Here is an 8,778-nt window from a genome sequence, read left to right as displayed (position 1 = left end):
TCGTTTGACTGAATTAATTGACCCAGTCGTTTGACTGAATTAATTGAAAGGGAATTTGTCCTGGGTGGGCTGGACCTAATCAGGTGGGGGGTGGGGGTGGGTGGTGAAATCTATAGGTCAGGGAAATTCCAAGCAGCAGAGATGTTCTCCTGCTGGCTTTGAAGAAGCAAACAATCATGTGAAATGCTCCTGGTGGGCGCCATGTGTCAGGGACCTAAGATGGCATGTAGTAACAGAGTAATTCCCAGGCAACAGTCAACTAGAAAGATGAGGACACAGGGGCGCCTGGGTGGCGCAGTCGGTTAAGCGTCCGACTTCAGCCATGTCACGATCTCGCGGTCCGGGAGTTCGAGCCCCGCGTCAGGCTCTGGGCTGATGGCTCAGAGCCTGGAGCCTGTTTCCGATTCTGTGTCTCCCTCTCTCTCTGCCCCTCCCCTGTTCATGCTCTGTCTCTCTCTGTCCCAAAAAAATAAATAAACGTTGAAAACAAATTAAAAAAAAAAAAAAAGATGAGGACACAGTCCTATAATCACACGGAACTGATTCTACCAACAACCAGCAAACTTGGAAGAGGACCCAGGTCTTGGATGAGATTGAGGCCATGATTGACATTTTAGCCTCATAAGACCCCCGAGGAGAGTACCCAGCTAACATGTACCTGGACACCTAATCCATGTGATGCAATAGTTTGTATTGTTTCAAGCCACTAAATTGTGGTAATTTATTAGATAGCAGTGGAAAACCCCAGTTTGCCATACTTTGTATTCTTTTTCCATGGAGGTCAATTTTTTTTTTTCTCTCTGAGGCTTTAGAACAGGACATTGGGGTTATTATGGGGGCACACTGTGATGACTGGTTGATTGTTCTATTTAGTTATGTATGCTATTTCCCCATGTAAAACTGTAGGATGGCTTTACTTTTAGATGCCTTTCCAAAAAGAACATTAATTGAGTGAGTCTTCATCATTTCTGTATTTATGGAGACTAACTCGTTTGGTAATCAAGTAACAATAGGAGTAACAATAGCAATCTCTCCTGACATTTATTGAGTGTTCGCCAGGTGGCAAACATCGTGAAAAATGCTTTTTGTGTAATCCTCCCCAAACCCCATCAAGTAAGTATTATTCCCTCTGGAGAGTTGAGGACACAAAGTCCCGAGGAATATGCTCAAGGTCACATACTTTGTGATGACAGGCTGAGAATTCCGTCTCGGGCTGCCTAACTCCTCAGCCCGTGCATTTAACACCTACGTAAGGCTGCCTGCAGGAATCTACAGAATGTCGACATTGCTGACAATAAAACAGTGGACACAGCAATCTTGCAGTTCACGCTGACAGATTTGACTGCTCACAAGCAGCCCTGCAGATTCATGTGGTTTCGCTGTAATGTAATTTCACATCATCTAAATTAGGGAGAGCAGATTAACTGGTGAGGGAGCCCCACCAATCGCCGGGGTGGTTTTCAAGCCAATGGCCGTTGTGCTCTCATGCTCATTAAGAAACCCAAGGGATCATGCCAGAGTGGATACGTTTCTCTGTACACTGTAGGGGGAAATTATATGTAGAGTGGAATAAAAGGCAGAGTTCTAATAGTATTGAGCAAGGGGGAGATGGATATAAGGACCAGTAGCACATGGGAAACAAAGGAAAGGGGTCACTTCACTGTTGCGGGGGAGGGGAGACTAGGCCAATATGGTCTCTCAATGGTATACATGAAGGGAAATTTTGGCTTACGTTTGAGGCCTCAATGGGACTTCTGAGTTCCTCTCGAGCCTACAACCAAAGTTGGGAGTCTTACCACCTCTGCTTGGCCTCCCAGTAGAGGAGCCTTCTCATCAGTGACCAACATGTGTGGGCATGTGACGGGACAGAGCAAGACTGCTGGGCCCCAGAGGCAGCCCTGACCCAGGGACTATTCCTGCCCTACGGAATGAACAGGAAGCAGAGATTCACCCAAGGGAAACAGCTACCAGAAACATATTAATCAACATGTCCTATTCTGACCAATCAGATTGGCTCCTTCTGTGGAGACTGTCTAGGGAGGGCAGAAGCATGCCTCTTCCTATGACGGCGATTACAGGAGTCTAGAAGGATCTCCCAAGATGTGAGATGAATCGACCGCATGCTATTTTTATCTTATGGTTAAAACAAAAGCGCTTATATCTTCCCCTATACTCACATGTTGAGCTTGATCTGAATTCTAAGTTTAAGGGGAAAAACATCGCAAGAGCGTGGGATTGAGCCGCAGATTCCTTCCGAGCTGCACTCCCCAGCCTATCTACCCGCATTATAACTTTCATCGCGAGCCTGCCTATGTTGTCACCACAGGCACACCCTAGGAGATAAAATTTAAAGTTGGAAATGGGAGCGCTTTTGAAAGCTATAATTAATTTTGAATTCCTTATAAACAATCCACAGCTACCCCCTTTTATTACTGCATTAAAAATGTTTTAGTGTGTTAATATTTTAACATCTAGTTCCAAACCCAGGCTTAATTGCCCAGCCAGCCTTTTGGGATTAATTATAAGTCCAGAGCTGTCATTACAACTGACTGGTTTCTCTGGTCAGGAGCGGCCTGCCTCGTTGTGCGCTTGACTATCTGGTTTGAAAGGTTTTGAAGTTTTGTTGGAAAAGCTGCGTCGCTGCCTCCCTTATGAGCTCATCTTCCAATTTGTTTTGATGAAGGTCACGTGGAGTGCGAATATTGGATTTCTGACCCCAGAACCTGTGGTTTCGTTGTTTACGTGCGCAAAGACAAAGATACCGAGAATAGCTGAAGTGGAAAAGAAGTCTAGAGGCAGAAGATAGCAGTGGTTTGACTTCACTCAAACCAGAAAGATGTACTGAGTGTTTCCTCTGCGGTTGGCACCGTGATAGGCAGCGGGGACACAGGAGTGAGCCCGACAACCCCCTGCTTTCCAGGTGCTCATGTTCTCATGGGGAAGAAAGGAGATGATGATCACAAATTAACAAGTGCAGAGCATGTCAAATGGTGATACATGCTAAGAAAAATTAAAGCAGAGGAAGGAGACGGAGAGTATAGAAGGTTGAAGGAAGGCCTCTCTGATAAGGTGACGTATGACCAGGGACTTGATGGAAGTGAGGCAGCATAAGAGGAGGAAGAACCTTTGGTCAGAGGAGGCAGCAAATACAAAGGCCCTGGGGTGAGTGAGCGAGGATGTTCAAAGAACAGTAAGGAGGCCAGTGGGTCTGGGTCAAAGGGAGTGAGGGGAAGTGCAAAAGGAGGTCATGCCTCTCCACTAATTTCTGGCATTTTGCTAGCAGTCTTTGGCATTCTTTGGGCTTCTAGAAGCATCACCCCGAGCATGTCTGTCTCCAAATTTTCTCTTTATAAACACAACAGTCATATTGGAATAGAACCCACCCTGACGAGCTCGTTCTAACTTGATTACCTCTGTAAAGGCTCTATCTTCAAAGAAGGTCACATTCTGAGGTACTAGGAGTTAGGACTCCTACATATTTCTGGGGGGGAGGCCCACTTCAGTCTATAACCTGGGGCTAAAGTCAAAGTGATGGCAGGGCTGCTGTCCCTCTGGGAACTTCACGGGAGAACCCGTTTTCTGACTTTTCTATCTTCTAGAGGTTGCCCACATTCCTCGGCTCATTGCCCTCCTCCAGCAACGACACAGTTCCAACCTCTCCTTCTGTGGTCACATCTCCTTTTCTGACTCTGACACTCTTGCCTCCCTCTTTATAAGGACACTTGTGATTACATCTGGAAAATCAAGAATAATCTACCCCCACCTCAAGATCCTTAACGTCACCACATCTGCAAAGATCCTTTTGCCACGAAAGGGAACATATCCACAGATGCCGGGGATTAGGACTCAGACATTTCTGAGGGGGCAATATCTGCTTCCCTTATTTTAAAGTTTATCTATTTATTTTGAGAGAGAGAGAGAGAGAGAGCACATACCGGGGAGGGGCAGACAGAGAGAGGGAGAATCCCAAGCAGGCTCTGCACTATCAACACAGAGCCTGATGTGGGGTTCGAATTCACGAACAGCGAGATTATGACCTGAGCTGAAACCAACATTGAGCCGACTGAGACACCCGGGGGGCCCCTCTGCATGGTATTTTGAAAGCCATCACCCTGCCTGTCATGTGCAAGGGGGAAAGACTGTGTAGCAGGAGACCCATTAGCAGGCTGTGGCCGTGGTGCTGGTAAGAGATGCTGGTGTCCTGGACCAGGGCAGAGGTGTTGAGAAGTGATCAAATTCCGGAATCATTGTGAAGAATGAGTTGCCCATGGAGCCCATGAGAGGCGTAAGACTGTAACAGAGACATCCTCGTTGTAGCTTTCTCAGAAAAACAATAACTGACATTTGTTTACCCCAGTAAAATGTTCAACATGACTTTGCACTAATTTTCTCGTCGGAACTCCCTATGCCGTTGTTGTGTATCATTTTAATACTTAATTTAAGTAACAGGGAGTTAAGGATCAGAGAGGGGGCTTCTAGTGATTCTCGTTTTATTTCATAAAAGTTATTTTCTTGAAATTGGCTATTTCAATGCTTTGATTTTTTTCTTTTTCTTTAAGTAGACGCCACGCCCAGCATGGACCCCAGCACGGAGCTTGAACTCACAGCCCTGAGATCAAGACCTAAGCTGAGATCGACAGTCAGACGCTTAACTGACTAAACCACCCAGGCACCCCAATCCTTTGATAGGTTTTAAACACAGACATGACTAGTTAAGCCTAGACTGGTGATGAAGAGAAACAGATGCCATTCGATATCACCAGTGTTTTCTAAATAAGTTTACTAATCACAAAGCCAGAGAGAGTTCCATATTTTTGGTGAGAATAAATGAGTTAATGTACATAAAGAGTCTAGAACATTGTCTGACATATGTCAGTCCTATAAAATGTTAGCAATCATTACAGTTATTACTTGTCACTTAGATTCTGTATTCCCAAATGATACTGAAAATGTCAATTCAGGGGGGAAAAAAAGCAAAACAAAACAAAACAAAGAAACAGAGTAGAGGAAAAAATTGCACTCAAGTAGCTAGAATAAATTAGTTGCTACACTCAAACATTTAATTTAGTTCTGAGCACCCAGGCAGCTAGATCAAAACAAGGAAACACATTATGTAAGATAGTTCTTGGTGATGCGTAATTGAAATCAAAGTAGGTGGTCTAAAGAAACAGAACTTTTCATGGACTTCTAATCATAATTTAATGCGTAGATCCTCACATTAGGGGCTCTAGAAACAGAATTGTTTTTTTTGTTTTTGTTTTCTTTTGTTTTGGTAAAAGCCATTAAACCTCAGTGCGGTCCTCCCTGCAGGTGCTGAACCCACATATCCCGCCGTTTACTTCTCGTAAGTTGTTCATCCTCCCTCTTGTTGCCAGAGTGACTTTTAAAAAGGCAAACCTGATCATGTTACTCCCTTGCTTAAAATTTATCCTTGACACTCACTCCATTGCTCCACAGTGGTGTTTTCAGGCCTATTTTTAGCCAGAGGACCATTTCTTCAAATCAGAGTGTTCGTGGAAGTCCAGTAGGTATTGGGCATAGGCTGAGCTGCTCCAGGCGGAGGAGTGGGTGTGGGGGGACCTGTCTGCCTGGCTTCACCTCCTCTCTCCTCTTGCATCCGGTCTGGTCCTCTGAACTGTCAGGATCCAATCAGAGCCCCTCAGCACGGCCTCAAAGGCCTTGTTTCCACCCTCGGGTGTTGCCCCCCAGTCTGCACTTGGGCTGAGCTTCGATAAGAATATAATTTACGAACCAAACTGTTTTTGAGGTTAAGTAATTATTTTAAAAATAATTAAAATCATCTGACTTTGGAAACGTTTACTTTTTGATCAACCAATTGGCTTTATCTTATTGGTGGATATATAAAACAATTCCAAAAAATGAGGTTTTATAACAGCATTAAAGCAGACATACTGATTATCTAAATGTTTAAAAATAACATAAGTATAACAATTATTCTAGAAACATTACTGTATTTTATTTTGTTTCTTAGCTGGATCTATGATACTGTATTTCTCCTTTTTCTTTCATTTTGTCACTATAGTTCTAACATTGTCATAAAATTCCCTATAATATTCAAAATTGGATTTATGGTATATAACTTGGAAGTTTTTGACACTCTTAATTGACTTTTCTCTGAAGATCCTATTTTTAATGAGAATATATTCTCTCTGTGGGCGCTGGGGTACTTAGTAAGCTCAGAGCAAATTCTGCTCAGTTGAAGATATTCTCAGTTCTTTTTTTTAAATATTAAAGCGAGTAAAAATTTTAGCCCAGATATTTTTGTTTCAATCCAGAATACTTTTCTTTGACATGTATTTTTATAAGACAAAATTCATCAAAGAGGTTGTCTTTATGATTATTTGAAATGGTTCACCAAATGCAAATGTTGTAAAAGTATAAGCTTCTCAACCGTATTCCGTTCTATTCTGGAACTGAATGCAATTTCTCTAATTAAAAATAGGTGCTCCATCTCAAAAGATTTTCCCCAAGTCAAGACATTTTAAAGCGCAATTATGAAATTTCAAAATTAAACACTGTAACCATTTTAATCGTTTATTGTCACAGTCGTTCAGTTCCTTGCTTTCATGGGGACTACATTCCCTGCTTGTCTGTTTGTAATGTCTGTTTTCAATAGCCTTAATTTCCTAAAACATTTAGCAAGCTGAAGTTTTTTTGGTCCTCCATTTGTTGAATGCCTTGATTAATAAAGATCCCATACTTTCAAATAAAATGCAACCAAAATGTAGAGAATTTGCTTACAAAAATGCCTCATACCGTTGTAGGCTGCTTATGTCGATTTAAAAGGTAATTTGTTTAAAGAATCAAGCACTTCAAAAATCAAACTGATAAAAGGCAGCAGAGAAAACATGCTAAGTTACTGTTTTGCAACATCAGCTTCCTCACCTCAGTTTTGTAGTTTAGTTATTTTAACTATGTATAGTGATAGAGAATATGTAAAAATCACTCTATTTTAATTGGCAGATTCTTCCATAATCATTGGACAGATTTATGTATGATTTGTGAATTGCATATTAGTGCTTCCTGGATTTCTTAATTTAGCAAATATTGATTTTACCACAATTTTGGTTTTGGACTCTGGCCTCCAGAAGTGTGAGAAAATGACTGTCTGTTGTTTCAAGTCACCAAGTTTATGGTAATTTGTTACAGCAGCCTCAGAAAACAAATACATATGCCTTTACAATAGTACTTATCACATGTAACTGTAGGGTCTGCTGCACTAAAACATAAATTTCTTAAAGACATCTTGTTTACCTTATATCTCTAGCTTACATTATAGTGCTTGGAATATTCGATTCTTGGTTGAATGAATGAATGAATGATGTCAATGTATTACGTTGTCATTTTTACAGAGCAAGGACTTCAAAAAAGTATACACAGACTTATAATCTTGTTTTAAAAATATATTTGAAAAAGCTTAAATTTATTTTATTAAAATTAAAATTGGCGTAAGTCATAAGCCTCCATTTTTACTGGGTAATGGAAAACTCAGTCTTTCGTAGTCTGTTCTGGTTTAAGGCTCCGCCTCTTTCAGAATTCTCTACCCTTTTCCTCAGAAGAGGTTCAGGTGGCCTAACTTCCTCAGGGCCTGCTATCCACTGACTTCCACAAAACTCTTCTGTTAAAACCTAATCACCCCCAAAATGATGGTATTAGGAGGTGGGCCTTTGGGAGGTGATTAGGTCATGAGGGTGGAGACCTCAGAAGCAGAATTAGTGATCTTATACAAGAGGCCCAAGAGAGTTTTCTCACCCCTTCTGCCACGTGAGGACCCAGTGAGAAGACAGCCACATACCAGGAAGAGTGTTGTCACCAGACACGGAATCTGTAGGTGTCTTGTTCTTGGACATCCCAGCCTCCAGAACTGTGAGAAACTTCTGTTGTTGATAAGCCAGCTAGTGTGTGGTATTTTGTTCTAGCAGCCCGAACGGATTATGATAGGCCTCATCCTGGCATTGGGTGTCAGTCCAGTCTCCGTGGAGATGTGGGTCTCCGCCTGGTTCTCAGGCTTCAGGCCTCACGGCCATTACTTCCCTTGAGGGGACTGTGATCCCCTGGTTGTCACCACCGCCGCCTTCACGCTGCTTCCCCAGGCAGCTCTTGGGAGCTGCGGGCCAGTTCTCAGCCACTTCGTACACTTCTCTGGAAGCTTGGGAGTGAGGAGGGTGGGACTTGCTGGGACCTCCCCCACACCCAACAGCCTACTTAGCTTCTCTGTCCTTTGCCACCAGATTAAATGTGGCCTTCTTCCTAAGACTTGTACCCTCTGGGAAGCTTCTGCTCTGGGATCCCCTCACATTTTCCTGGGATTTCTGTTGTAGTTTCTGTAGTCCTGCCGTCTCCTTGCTCCCAGGGTTCGGTCTACGGCCTGAAGCGCTGGGCGTTTCTGCGGGACCCTCCGGCTTCTTTATGCTGTCACAGCCCTTCTGATTCTCCCTTTTCCGCTCTCTAGTCAAACTCTTGTTTTATTTATTTCAGGAGTACGGTAGCAACTCTTGTCATTGCACTGTAGGGGTTATTGTGTAAAGTCTGTGTCCTCGGTCCTTGAGTGTATGATACTTAAGGCCTAGTGTTTTAGAAGTTAGAAACAAAAGACAGAAAATCAGCTGAATCCAAAAAACAAAACCAAGAAGCCATTCTTTCTCAAAGTCCCGGCTTTTACAATTGAAAGCCAGGGCTTTTGCAATTGAAGGCAGCACCTATAGGGGAAACCCTGCGGCTGCCCCAGTGTGGGTGTGGGGCCCAGAGCTGCGGGGG

General features: G+C 43.1%; 1 long non-coding RNA gene across 3 annotated transcripts in view; it reads right to left on the bottom strand.

The window, feature by feature from the left end:
• The window catches only part of LOC121040791 (uncharacterized), a 141,570-nt gene that overhangs the window by 77,722 nt on the left and 55,070 nt on the right, over positions 1 to 8,778 (bottom strand). For 2 of the 3 annotated variants that reach the window (XR_005795444.1, XR_005795445.1), the window contains exon 5: positions 7,817 to 8,587. The exons of the other annotated variant lie outside the window; for it this stretch is intronic. This is a non-coding gene — a long non-coding RNA (uncharacterized LOC121040791). The remainder of the gene's footprint in view (positions 1 to 7,816; positions 8,588 to 8,778) is intronic. 3 annotated transcript variants of the gene reach the window in all.

The sequence above is a fragment of the Herpailurus yagouaroundi genome, unplaced genomic scaffold (genome assembly GCF_014898765.1).
Source record: "Herpailurus yagouaroundi ecotype Mexico unplaced genomic scaffold, PumYag 182, whole genome shotgun sequence".
NCBI lineage: Eukaryota > Metazoa > Chordata > Mammalia > Carnivora > Felidae > Herpailurus > Herpailurus yagouaroundi.
The sequence above is the reverse complement of the archived record's forward strand: the minus strand, read 5'-3'. Positions and strand labels throughout refer to the sequence as shown.